Source organism: Ursus americanus, chromosome 22 (assembly GCF_024610735.1).
Source record: "Ursus americanus isolate L20-20 chromosome 22, mUrsAme1.1.p, whole genome shotgun sequence".
Lineage (NCBI taxonomy): Eukaryota > Metazoa > Chordata > Mammalia > Carnivora > Ursidae > Ursus > Ursus americanus.
In genome coordinates this window covers 48367009-48379694 of record NC_142148.1, presented here as the reverse complement: position 1 = coordinate 48379694, position 12686 = coordinate 48367009, and positions in this window count along the sequence as shown.

The following is a 12686-nucleotide window of genomic DNA, read 5'->3' as shown; positions in this document are numbered from 1 at the left end:
GCCAGTGAGAGAGGGAACACAAGCAGGGGGAGTGGGAGAAGAAGAAGCAGGCTCCTAGTGGAGAAGCCCGATGTGGGGCTCGATCCCAGAACGCCAGGATCACGCCCTCAGCCGAAGGCAGACGCTTAACGACTGCGCCACCCAGGTGTCCCCAAAAAAGCCTTTTTTAAAAAAAAAGGACTAACTCAGTATAAATGAGCGTCCCTGGAGTCCACACTGTGCTCTTGAAATGCAGTTTCTTACAGAAATAAACCAAGGCTTTTTGGAGAAATGGCTGATTCCGGGTTTGCAGCAGGAAATAGACAAGATGAGCCTGGAGCATCTGGACACACCAGAGAGCAAGAAAGCCGCCACAGACCAGGGTCATATTGAAAGATCTCTGGGTCCAAACTTGCAGACGTGTCCACTGGCCAAAGATGGTCAAGTTCAGCTGGAAAAAGCATCGTACTTGCAACTGATTGAGACTTTCAACTACGTCCACATCCATGTGTCCACGCTGAGTAAACAAAGACCCTGACTGGTCACCTGCATGGGGTGAAAGCAGGTCAGTTCATTACTCCCACACTGGCAACGAAAAGGAAAGACTCTAGTATTTCCAAAGGGCGCAGTTGAACCACCTTGTCTAGCGACGGCAATGGGAGATGACAAGGGGAGACAGAGCCTGCAGGAAAGCCATTTCTGTACGGGGCGGCGTTTGCTTCAGGGCAGGTAAGGCTATGACGTCACGTGGCCCGTCGAGCAGCTGAGGCGGGGCGACAGTTTCCTTTCCTGGCCTGGACGGCAGTTAAAAGGGATCCCGTTGATGACACTTCACTAAGTTGTACATAGGTTATGTGTGTTTCTCTGTAGATGTTTTATCTTACGATACAAACGTGAACAAATAAAGGTGATTTTTAAGGTGGTAGACGCTGTTCCCCTCGTGGGGGAGGCTGGTTACTATTGCTGGAAAACCTGATTAAAGGCCAGTAGGAATAATCAGGGACAGCAGACCAAGGATGGCTTCCTGGAGGAGGTGAAGCTTGGAGAGTGGATGGGATTTGGTTTAGACCAGGGCTTCTCAACCTTGACACTGTTGAAATTTGGGGTGGAGAATTCTTTGTTGTCGGGCTGCCCTATGCATTGCAGGATTTCAGCAGCACCCCGGTCTCTATCCACGAGACACCAGCAACCCCTCCTCCCCCAGTTGGAACATTAAATGTTTCCAGATATTACCAAATGCCCCCTGGGGACAGAATTCCCCAGTTGAGAATCACTGGTTTAGAGAAGCATAAGCAAAGAAGAAATGAACAAGAAACCCAGAACTTTTGGGTGTGTCTGCTTGTAGGTCCTCCTCTCCTTTCTTTGGATTTTGGGCCTGTGAGAGACCAGAGTGGCTGCTGGTCCAGGCCCCATGGGAGTCTGTTTCCCACCCGAACTCCTGCAGGCCTGCCGGGAGTCATGGCTGGGGGCCCCATGACTCCAGCTGTGGCCAGAGTCAGGAGGCAGGATGGTCACAGACACCCCCTGGTGCTAGAACACGTGCTTCCACCCTCGCCAGCCTAGGAAGAACCCGGAGCCGGAGAGGGAAGTGCCAGGCTGTGGCGGAGCAGGGGCCCGCAGGGACAGCGTCCCTGACCCCAACAAGTCCTGTCTGTGCGGCCCGGAGCCATAGCCTGGTGCCATATGGGCTCTTCAGGCACTGAGCTCAGGCCCCTCATTTCACTGGTGGGGAAACTGAGGCACACCAGGGGGATGGAGCCGCCAGAGCAGCACTCAGGTGTTCTGATTCCCGAGGAAGCTGAGACCCCTGAATCATTGTGAAGCACCTATGATGTCGTACGAACGTCCCCTGGTCGGTCATTTCTGAGCAGCTCCCGCACGCTTCGCCCTGGGCTGACTTCTCTCTATACCCCTTCATGGAATTACGTAAAGCCCCCTGAGGCCAATTCCTTGCAGGGGCGGAGGACTGGAGGGGCGGGTGACATGGCCACTCTGTGTCCTGGGGCGTCGAGGACAGACTGCGAACCAGAGGCTGGGTGTGACGCGTGCAGCGAGCCGTCGGCCAGCAAGGCGGCTGCCGCTGCGGTAACGCCCCCTGTTGCTGATCACGTTCTAGTTCCGGACAGACAGAGAGACCCTCCTGTCCACACCAGGGAGGACTGCGCTCCCGGGGCCCCGAGTGCCCAGACCGCCCAGGGGCCGCCGTGCCAGGGGGTGGGGGGCGGCGGCGGGGGAGGGTCACTCAGGCCTCACCACCCCAGTTCCACTTGGATTTGCCTGAGATTTCATTTGAAGCCAAGAATCCTGCCATTTTAAAAACAAGTTCTTGGGGCGCCTGGGTGGCTCAGTCGGTTAAGCGTCTAACTCGTGGTTTCGGCTCAGGTCGTGATCTCAGGGTCGTGGGATCGAGGCCCGAGTCGGGCTCCCTGCTCAGCAGACAGTCTGCTTGTCCCTCTCCCTCCGCCCCGCCCCCGATCCGTGCTCTCTTGCGAGCTCTCTCTCTCTCAAACAAATTAATTAATTAATTAAATCTCTAAAAAACAAGTTCTCAAACCACAAGTTTAGATTATCTATGGTTAGAGACCACAGTGAGGGCTAGAGAAGACAAGACAGGCAGATGTCCTGAGGAGTGAGGACAACGTGGGCCAGGCGGGCGTGGCTGATGTCACGTCAGGGGCGGACTCTCCCCATCCTCTGTGGCTGTGTCCCAGCCCTCAGAACTCGTCACTGTGCTGCTGGGCTCACGGATTCTGGGGGCATGAGTTTGGACGGGGCTCAGGGGAACAGCTTGTCTCTGCTCCATGACACCCAGGGCCCCAGCTGTGACGGAGCTCATTCAGCAGCTGGAGGCTGCAGCCACCTGCAGGCTTCTTCACTCCCATGCCAGGGTGACGGGGCTCAGCTGGGACAGGCCGCGGGAGCCCGCCGTGCGGCCTCACCGTGGGGCCTTGCTTCCTCACCACGTGGCGGCCATGTCTGAGCATCCCAAGGGGAAACATCTGGAGACGAGTTGTCCGAGGAAACCAGACAGACGGTCCAAGGGCTTTCGTGACCCAGCCTCGGGAGGCCGTGCTGCGTGACCTCGGGTGCACAGTGCTAGAGCGCTCACCAAACCGTAGACTCGAGGGGACAGGACACACAGCCCTGCTCTCAGCGGGATGAGTGCCCAAGATTTTGCAGTCATTGTTTTAAAAACCACCACACTGACAGTTACTGAGCACGTCCTCCGTGCTAGGTACCGTGTAAAGGCACGAATAGCCAAAACCATCTGAAGTTGTTGGCAGTGTGGGTGCCATTCTACAGAAGGGGAAACTGAGGCACAGACAGGGTAAGGAGAGCCTGGTGCAGAGCTAGTAAGTGGCAGAGGCCATGTCAGACCCACGTCCCTCCCCTGGTTGAAAACCACCTATTTCTGCCAAGTGCACTTAGAATAAACTCAGCCTCCCCACCCTGACTAGGAAGACCTTGGCTCATCTGGCCCTGCCTCGTCACTGCCTCCTCTCCTGTCCCATTCTTCCCGCTCAGCACACTCTCCAGCCACACCGGACATGACATGTGGGCCCGTTGGGGGCTCTGCCCCAGTCTGCCTCTCTCATCATTAGATTCCAGCTCCCTCGGTCTCTTCTCCCGCATCCTGGCTTCTGATACAGACTGAAAGGCTTTCATTGTTGTATTTGTTTTATGTCCCCCACCTGCTGGAGTGTAAGATCCAAGAGAGGACACTATGCCCTTCTCGTGGGTGGTGGCACCTTCAGCCCCTGCCACGGCCTGGCACATAGTAGGCACTCAGTGGACACAGTGGGGGGTGGTTGGTGAGTGTGTGCGTGTCTGACCCGGCGCCTGCTTCTCCACCACTGTGTAATCGCACACAGTTGTCCGGCACGCTCATTCACTGGTGCCTGCTGCGTGCACAGAGTGGAGGCGTATGTGATCATGGTGGGCTCAGCGAGAGCCTGCTCCGTTGTGGGGGGCCTTTCAAGTCCGTGCTGCCCAGTTTTCTTTCTGGCCTGAACTGCTTCGAGCTGCATTTGACAGATGAAGAGATCAAGGTCTTGACCTGCCCAGGGCTGCGTAGCTGGCCGGCGGTGCCGGGATCCACACGGGGCCCTTGGGGTCATCCGGTTTCCACCTTCCTGGGGAGAAGCGCTGTTACTAGATGCAAGCGACTTGCCCGGGGTCACCTGGCTCCTACATGCAAAGCTGGGGCTGGAACCTGTCCCGTCTGTGGTTCCTGGGCCCTCCGAGGCCTGCCAGACTCACCTGCAGGACCCTCCAGCTGGCCTCCTCCCCTGCACTGAGGGCCACCCCCGTGGGATGTGCTGGTGAACAGGACCTGACTGACCTCAAGGAGCCGTCCTCCCCTAAGGAGACCAGAAAACCCTCTGAACGGATCTCCAGCCCCACACCAGCATTTCCTGTTTCCAGGAGAGCCGGCCCAGGGCTGTGTATGTGCCCTTCCGGAACAGCAACTGAGTGAGGTGCTCCCAGGGGACGGGCGGGCCGCAGACCTGTAGGTTCTGCACAAAGCAAGGAAGCATGATGTCACCAGAGGGAGGTAAACACAAGGACACTTCCTCTTTCGCTTCCACAGGGCTCCTGCCTGATTCAGAAGGTTCTCGAACCACAGAAAAGTTTCCCTCCCAGCCTGGGCAGGGGCTCAGTGAGCTTCTCTGGGGCTGCCCCCTTTGTGGGACAGGGAGGGTTAGAAACAGACAAAGCAGGCAGAAGTCTTCGAGCGCACAGCACCAGAATCCCAGAGCCGGGAGGGGTTTCCATGGCTGACAGCAGCCCCACCCATCCCGCCCCCTTCAAGGGTGGGGAGACTCAGTCCCCAAGGGTTCAAGCCACCACTGCACAGATGACTTGTTACCGCCATGAACAGACAAGGCCTCAATCCTGTGGTTTGGGGCTCAGGATACTCGACTTACCCAAGTCGCTTTCTCGCTGTGTGTCCAGAAGCCCACATCTCCGGCATCACGTGTTTACTCCCTGGGGTGTCTCGGCTGGAGCAGGAGGGACACCCCGATTAGGGGGACTTCAGTTCTGCCGTGGCAAGTCCTCTGTTCTCTCTGGTCTCAGTCTCCTCCCCGATATCAGGGGCCCTGGCAGCTGCCTCACAGAGCCACAGTGAGGACTACTGAGGCAGAGTGTGTGCAGATCTCAGCTTGGGGACCAGCCCAGAGTGGGTGCATGATGCTGCTTTCTGTACAACGGAGATCAGGATTATACCTTCTGTAGCCGTTAAGACTAGGCAACAAGTGACAGAAAACCTCTAATAGTGGCAGTTTATGCAAGATAGAAGTTTGTTTTTTCTCATGTTAGAAAAATCTGGAACTACAGTCGCCAGAGACCCAGGTGCCTCCGATCTTTCTGCACTGCCATCCTATCATCTTGTGGTACAAAATGGCTGCTAGAGATCCAGCCATCACATCCTACCTCTGGGGAACAGGAAGGAGGAATGAGGAAGAGGGTCATGCATTTAAACGTTCCTAGAAGCCTCACATAATGGCTCCTCACTCCTATTTTGAAGAAAGGATGGGAAATGTCATTTTTCAGTTGGGCACATTGCCATCTCCAGCAATATAAAAGTTCTGTTAGAAAGGGAGAAGGGGATAATGGATATTGGGAGACCAACAGTCTCCTACACACCCTCCTCAACCTCATGGTTAAGGAGCTCTATTAACTGTAATCGTTAACCAAATATAAGGAACTGAATGTCAGAAAAAAAAGAACTAAAATAGATTTTTTTAAAATGACCCTCTTTTCACAAGGATGGCACCAAAAGCAAAGAAGGAAGGCCCTGGGGCCCCTGGGTGGCTCAGTTGGTTCAGTGACTGCCTTCAGCTCAGGTCATGATCCTGGAGTCCCGGGATCAAGTCCTACATCAGGCTTGCTCAGCAGGGAGTCTGCTTCTCCCTCTGACCCTGCCCCCATTCATGCTCTCTCTCTCTCATTCTCTCTCTCAAATAATAAATAAAATCTTTAAAAAAAAATGAAAGAAAGAAAGAAAGAGAGAGAGAGAGAGAAAGAAAGAAAGAAAGCAAGCAAGCCCCTGCTCACACTGGACCCTAAGCCAAAGCGAACATGGAGGAGGCCAGAAGGCAGTGCAGAGGGGACATGGGGGAGAGGAGGGGCTGCATGTCACCACCTTCGGCAGCCCAGATGCCCTGAGAGGGAGCCCCCAGGAGCAGCGAGCTAGAGCCCTACTCCCAGGCCACGGAGTGGGCCATGAAGAGAGAAGAGTACCCCATGTCCTTTCTGGGTGTCCGGGCTGGGAAGGTGCTCCGTGGCATCGTGTGGCCAAGGCCAGCTCCCTGTGGTCAGCTGGCTCCAGGCTATGACGCTTTGGAGATTCTGAGCCCAGAACGGCTCTCATCCCATGTCCTCCGTGACCTCTGCCCTGGCTGCTCGCCCCTGGCTGCTCGCCCCTCGCTCCCCTGCATCAGCCACCCTGGCTTTGCCACAATTTATCCCAGGCCACCCGCCGCACTTCCGGTAGGGCCTTTCTTCTTCATGGTGAAAAATAGATACGTGTAGAATTAACCAGCTGGATGCGGTTTCGATGACACCAATGTTGGGAACACTGGGAGTTCTGGGCCAGAGCGCTGCCTTAGGCTTCCCAGAGCGGCTCTGGCTGCTGTCCCGAGAGGGGAGGCAGGGCAAGGACAGGGTCCGATTAAGGGCTGCTTCTGTCAGGGGAGGGGCGGGGGCGAGGCAGGAGCGACCTGGGCTCAGTCCTTGATTTGCAAAGCAGCTTTAAAGAGAAGGGGAGGCCACATACTCACTCGTTCATGTAAGACCACCACCCAGGCCCAAACCTGCTGTCTCACGTGACTCACACCGAAGCCCACCCAGTGGGGCTCTCACTGTCCGATGGGGCCCACGTGTACAGGGTCTGGGAGGGTGTGTAGAATTGTGTGGGGAGCACCCAGCTCTGAGCTCACTGGGAGTTTTCAGTGACCTGGTCAATAACAAGGGCCCATGGCAAGGTCCCCAGCCTGTTCGCCTGATGGTCCTGCCTCTGAGCCACGAAGGGGCCTCCACGAGGACCTTTTGGATGGAGGGGATCCTGGGGAGTGGGGCTCTCAGTGCAGGAACAATCCTGGGCAAGCCAGGCGGCAGGCAGCCCAGCTTCTGCTCACATGCCCCCCCACCCCGCCCACTCCAGGGGGCCCCTCCCTGCCTGGCAACACGCTGGCGACCTCACTTAGCATCTTGTTTTGGGTGAACTGCTTCTGCGTCCGTTTGGTGGGCCAGCAGTTAAGCTGTCTCCCCTTGGTGCCTCCGTGATCTGGCTCCGTCCGTGTCTGAGTGCCTGCCATCCCTAGACCCCGACTTAGCACCCTGTTCTCAGAGTCACTCCTTCTAATTACAAAGTGAGATAGGACACGGGCCGGGGTGCACCTGCTGGGTAAGCCAGGGCACTTCCAAGGAGGAGGCTTGCTGCCTGGGGACGTGGGGAAGGCAAAATGGCATGGACGGGTCTGGAAGGGCCTGGAGAATTAGACGCTGCCGAGCCTCTTCTAGTTGGGAGGCAGTTGGGTGTGTGGGGAGCAGGAGTTGAGACCGCACAGGCCAGCCTTGCATGGGCCACGCCGAGGGCTGCAGGTCATCTTCAGGGCACCAGGGAGCCATGGAGCACCCTAGGCGGGGAGGTATAGGACAATCCGATCATGGGCAGAGCAGCTGGACAGCCTTGCCAGACTCTGGGTGCCACCCCCCAGCCTTCTGCTCAGCTCGGCCTGCACCAAGGGCCACGTCCCATGGCAGGCAGCAGTGAGGACTGGACCCCTCTGCCAGCAAGCAGCTGTCCAGCAGGGCAACTGCTATTAGGGGGCCTGGCGGGCTCCCTATGGCCATAGCGTCTGCTCAGGAGGGCAGTCAAGGTCAAGCCAAGGCCCCAGCTGGGGGCAAAGGGGGCTCCACCAGGCCAGGCTGGGGACCTGAGTGCCAGGCTGGACAAGGAGGGCAGCCCTGTGGCCACCAGTAGCCCTGGCTAGGACGCAGGTGGGGGACGTGCCGGAAGTCCAGGATAACAAAGATGCCCTGAGTTAAGGTGCTGGTGCGTGATGGGGATCAGATTTGGTGGCAAAGGATCGATGCTCCACTCCGCTGTGCCCCGAGGGCTCACCGGGCCTCTGGGGATGGACAGACACGTGGGCCTGGCTCCCATCTCCAGAGCTGCCTCGGGACGCCTCCACGCCTGACTTTTCTGAAGTAGGTCCAACGGGAGTCCTGGCCCAGAGCGTGCTGTGGGGTGGGGGTCAGTGGGAGAGGCTTGACCAGAGACCCTCGAAGAGAGCAGGCATCCAGGAACCCTCGGCTCCAATAATCACCAGCTGCAAGACGCTGGGCAGCTCTAGCCCCCAACGTTCTGTGGTGTGAAATGGGATACTCGTTCTTATCTCAAGAAATGTGGTGAAGATCCGATAATAAAGTCTGTAGATAACGCTACGATTTGACAGATGGCACTATCGTCACCCTGCGGGTCTCTCTGCAAATGCCGAGATTTTAGGAAGAGCTCTGCTAAGGTTTGCAAGCGTAAAGGATCTGAGAGCGTCGCGGCACGTGTCTTTCATGTGTTTCTCTGGGTGGATTTTTTCCCACAGAATCATCAGCTGAGCATTCGTCCAACACGTCAAACACAGATAAACCAGGAAGTTAAGCCAGGGCGCCAATGCGGTGAGGGCAGGTGCTTAGCCTTCGTGCTACGCTGGCAAAACTCAGGGTGAGAACAAACTGCTTTCGGGAAGACTGGACCCCGGAGCCGGCTGCCGCCAGCACGGGGAAGGGGTGAGGCGGCCTCCTGACCCGTCTGGGGGTTGGGAAGACGGATGCAGAGATCAGGGCAGCACTTGGTCTGTTGGAGGAGAGGTTATTTTACATCGATGCACTTTTGACTAAAGAAAGGTTTCACAGTAAGGGAAAGAGCAGAATTACGGGTCGACTCGGCACTTCCATTTATGATTCTTTAAAAAGCATTTCATTAGAACCGGTTCCAAATGGTTGTAGGAAAACCCCCACAGTACCCACGAATCCAGAGTCCTCTTTCTGTTTGGGGCAGGGTGCCATGGCATTGGGGAGGGTCGCCCCGTTTGACTTAGATCCCTGCAGTGGCACGAGACGGTCACTCGGTCACTCAGCTGGGGAGCAGTGCAGGGGGGCCACGCCCTGCTGCTTCCAAGCTCTGTGCTTCTCTGTGCCTGGCACGGGCTGAATGGCTGTCTCTGAGAAGGAAGGACTGACACCAGGCTTAGCAAGCCTCCTAGCACCCCTGGGGGCAAGCATGCAGAGCAGGGGCCCTAGACCCGGGCCTGAGGCCTGCCTCCCCACCGCCTTGGAGCGTGGCCTGGAGCAGGGCCCTGGCACTGTGGGGAGGTCTGGGGGTGCGGGCACCTGCTGACTTGTCTCTGCATCCCTGACACACACAGTGGACGCTCAGTGAACACCATTGTAGGTGCATTGGGGAATCTGTCTCTAGATCCCCTTTCAGAGACTCATTAAATACGGGCCAACACTGTGCACGAAAAACAGAAGGGCAGCTGTCCTCAGGTCGGGTTTAGGGCCTGCCCTAATCCAGGATGACCTCGTCCGACCGTGGCTTCACATCTGCAAAGATGCTATTTCCGAGTAAGGTCACGTTCCGAGGCTCAGGGGATGTGGATTCCGAGGGACCCTTTTCCCTCCGGCCGAGGGTCTGATGGGCGCTCCTGCTTCTTCCCTGTATTATCTCACAGTTGTCCCCTGATACAGTCCCATGTGAGGTCTGCTTCTCAGGGGCACAGGGCTGACACACAGAGCTGTGGGGCGAGAGGCTGGGGCTTGTCCAGGGGTGGGGCGGGTGAGTGGCATCCAGAGTGGCTCCCACAGGCCCAAGACTGGCTGCCAGCTCGACAGGCGTCGGGGGGGGGGCTCTGTGGGGGCAGGTTTGGAGGAAGGAGAGACACCGGGTGGTACTGAGAATGCTCAAGGACAAGTCCTGGGGCCCAGAGGTCATTGCAGGAGGCTGGCCTGGCCCCTGACCTCCTCAGTCCCCAATCTGGTTGCTAGGGTGAGGGACACAGAGGGGCCCTGAGGGTGTGCCATGCCCCCACATGCAGGGGCTGCCTCGGAGGGCAGACCTGGTTCCGTTGTCCAGGGAACCCAGGTCATGGTGCTGACCTGAGGCTGGGCATTGAGGCCCAGGTCAGAACCAAGAATGGCCAGTCCAGGAGGGGATGCGGCCAGAGAGGAGCAGAGGAGGGGTGGGGGTCAGTGTGGGATGCTGCAGGTGAAGGCTGCGGGCAAGTTCTGGGTGGGGGGGCGAGGTGCAAGATGCCCCTAGGTTCCTGTGCCCCCTCTCCTGGGTTTCCAGTCCCTGATTGAAAGGGGAGCAGGTGGACACCATCCTGCCTGCAGCCCCCTGTCTGGCGGGGGAGGAGCTGTCTCCTTCTCCAGAGTCTGATCCCCAGTAGGAGTGGGAACGAGCTCTTAAACCCACTCGCAGGTCAAGGGCTGTGTTTCAGGTAATGAAAATGCCTGGGACCCAAAGCCTGTGTTGCTTTTAACAAAATGCACCTTGGCTGACTCTCCCGGCCAGGCCCTTCCAGACCATTTGATGTCAGCGTCCCCAGTCCTCCCATGCAGGGTGGGGTGTCTCTCCCATGGAGCCCCTGCTCAGTGCCTGCGGCCTCCACCCTCTTAGCAGGAATGTTCCTAGATGCGTGGGGGAAAGTGGAAGGGGCACCTTCCTTCCGTAAAGCCCTGAGCTGAGCTGAGCGTAGGCCTTGGAAGGGCTCCAGTGCTTGATAAGGACTAAGGACGTCTCTGGGTCAGGGGTGAACGGAGGAGGGGGTGACCCGGGTCCCAGGGATAGCTGTCCACCAGCTAGCTCTCGGTCTCCCTCCTCCCAGGTGTGCACGTGCAGAGGCAAACACACAGGTGTAAGTGCACACCTGGAAAGGAGGGTTGGGGCTAGGCAGCAGGGGGGCCTCCAGGCCTCTGCCCCTCCCTGACCCTGGGGTCAGCCTGGCTTTGGCTTTGGAGGTGAAGAGGGACAGAGATGGGACAAGAGAGCCCCACTGCCACTCTGACCTGAGCTGGCCCAAGGGACCCAGCTCCTGGCCGGGGCCCAGGCAAGCCCAGCACTTCCGAGCCTTCTCTGTGGGTAGGAGAAGGACCACCCTCCTGGGCTGGTGAGAGAGAGTGTGACCTGCATGGACTGGCCTCCACAGGCTCCCTCAAGAGCCCTGAGAGAATGAATCCCCTCTCTTTTGGGAAGGTGGTATTTCCAGTCTGGCCTTGGAGGCCCTGCTCTGGGTTCCTGAGGCCCTGTTCTGTCCTCTCTGAGCTTCGTTCAGGACCCAGCTGAAAACACTGCCCTGGGTCGTGGGGAGACAGGGAAGCCACCAGGCCACCCCAGTGTCTATGCCAACATGCACTGTGTGTGCGGAGACAGGTCCCAGTGGATTTACGGAGCACTGTGAGGTGATGGCCTTGAACTCTCACGGTCCTGGAGCTATAGATTTGATCGACTTTGGCCAAATGGTCTGAAAATCCCTACTAATACAGTATTCCAGTGAGGGAGCTATTGTTAACTGCCAAGCGAATGCTAGAACCCCCTGAAGAGGAGCCGAAGGGCCCACGGGGTGAGCCTGTCCAGCCGGGGAAGGCTCCAACCACGCACAGAGAAGCAGGTCGGCCTCAGGCAGGGGCCTGGGCTTTGGGGGCAGACTGACCCAGGTGCGTATCCTCACACTGCCCACCGTTCGCTCCTGGGTCAACAGCTAACCAGATGAGCCTCGGTCCTGATCTACCAGATGGGGTGGCACATTTTCGTCGCGTTGCAGGGACAATCGATAAGAGAAGGCCTGTGTATGCATCAGGCACTGAACAGCGATTGGGCGAGCAGTCCGCAGACTTTGCCGTCATTACCACGCCTGCCCCTCACCTCCGTCGAACCCGGACAGGCTGGGTAGCACTGCAGACGGTCCCAAGGAGGGGTGAGTCCAGGGCAGGGTGGAGCAGGAGCGTCTGACTTTTCCTGAGGGTCCACCTATCACTCATGCCAGCCTCGTGGGGTCTGCCTGGCTCTCCCCCCTTGCAGCTGGTGAAGGGTTGAGGGTGGGCTTGTAGGGGTCATTCTGCCTCTAATGCCCATGCTCTTTGCACCGGACGGGATGTAGGGCAGCACCCTGTCTTCTGAAAAGTGCCGTGTGAGAGGGGCTGAACCGAGGCTCCGGAGCCAGGAGCCAGTGAGGGGGAGGCTGGCCAGTAGGTCGGAAGCCCAGGGGCAGGCACAGAGGACATGAGCCTCATGGTCAGAGGGACGTGATGAGGGACTGAGGGGTGTGTTGGGGTGCAGAGGGTCGCCCTAACTTGGGAATCAGGGAGGCAGGTTCAGGGGGCTTCCTGGAGGAGGTGGTATCTGAACGAATGAAAGGTAGGTCAGAGTTATCAGGGAGGGAAGGGGAAAGAGCGTTCTAGGGCAACAGGAACAGCAGGTGCAGAGGAAAATTACCTTGAGTCACCTTGGGCCTCTCTCAAGGGCAGATTAGCGCCTGACTTCCTCTTTTCTCCCCATTTACTGTTAGCTGTCTATTTTTACTTGTCTTAGTTCCTGGTCTGGATGGGTTAAGATAGTTCTCGCATCTGTCCTCTCCTCCCGCCTGAGCACCCGGCAGCAGCCGACCACAGTGGCAGCCAACGACCCGTTGGGCAGGGCTGGC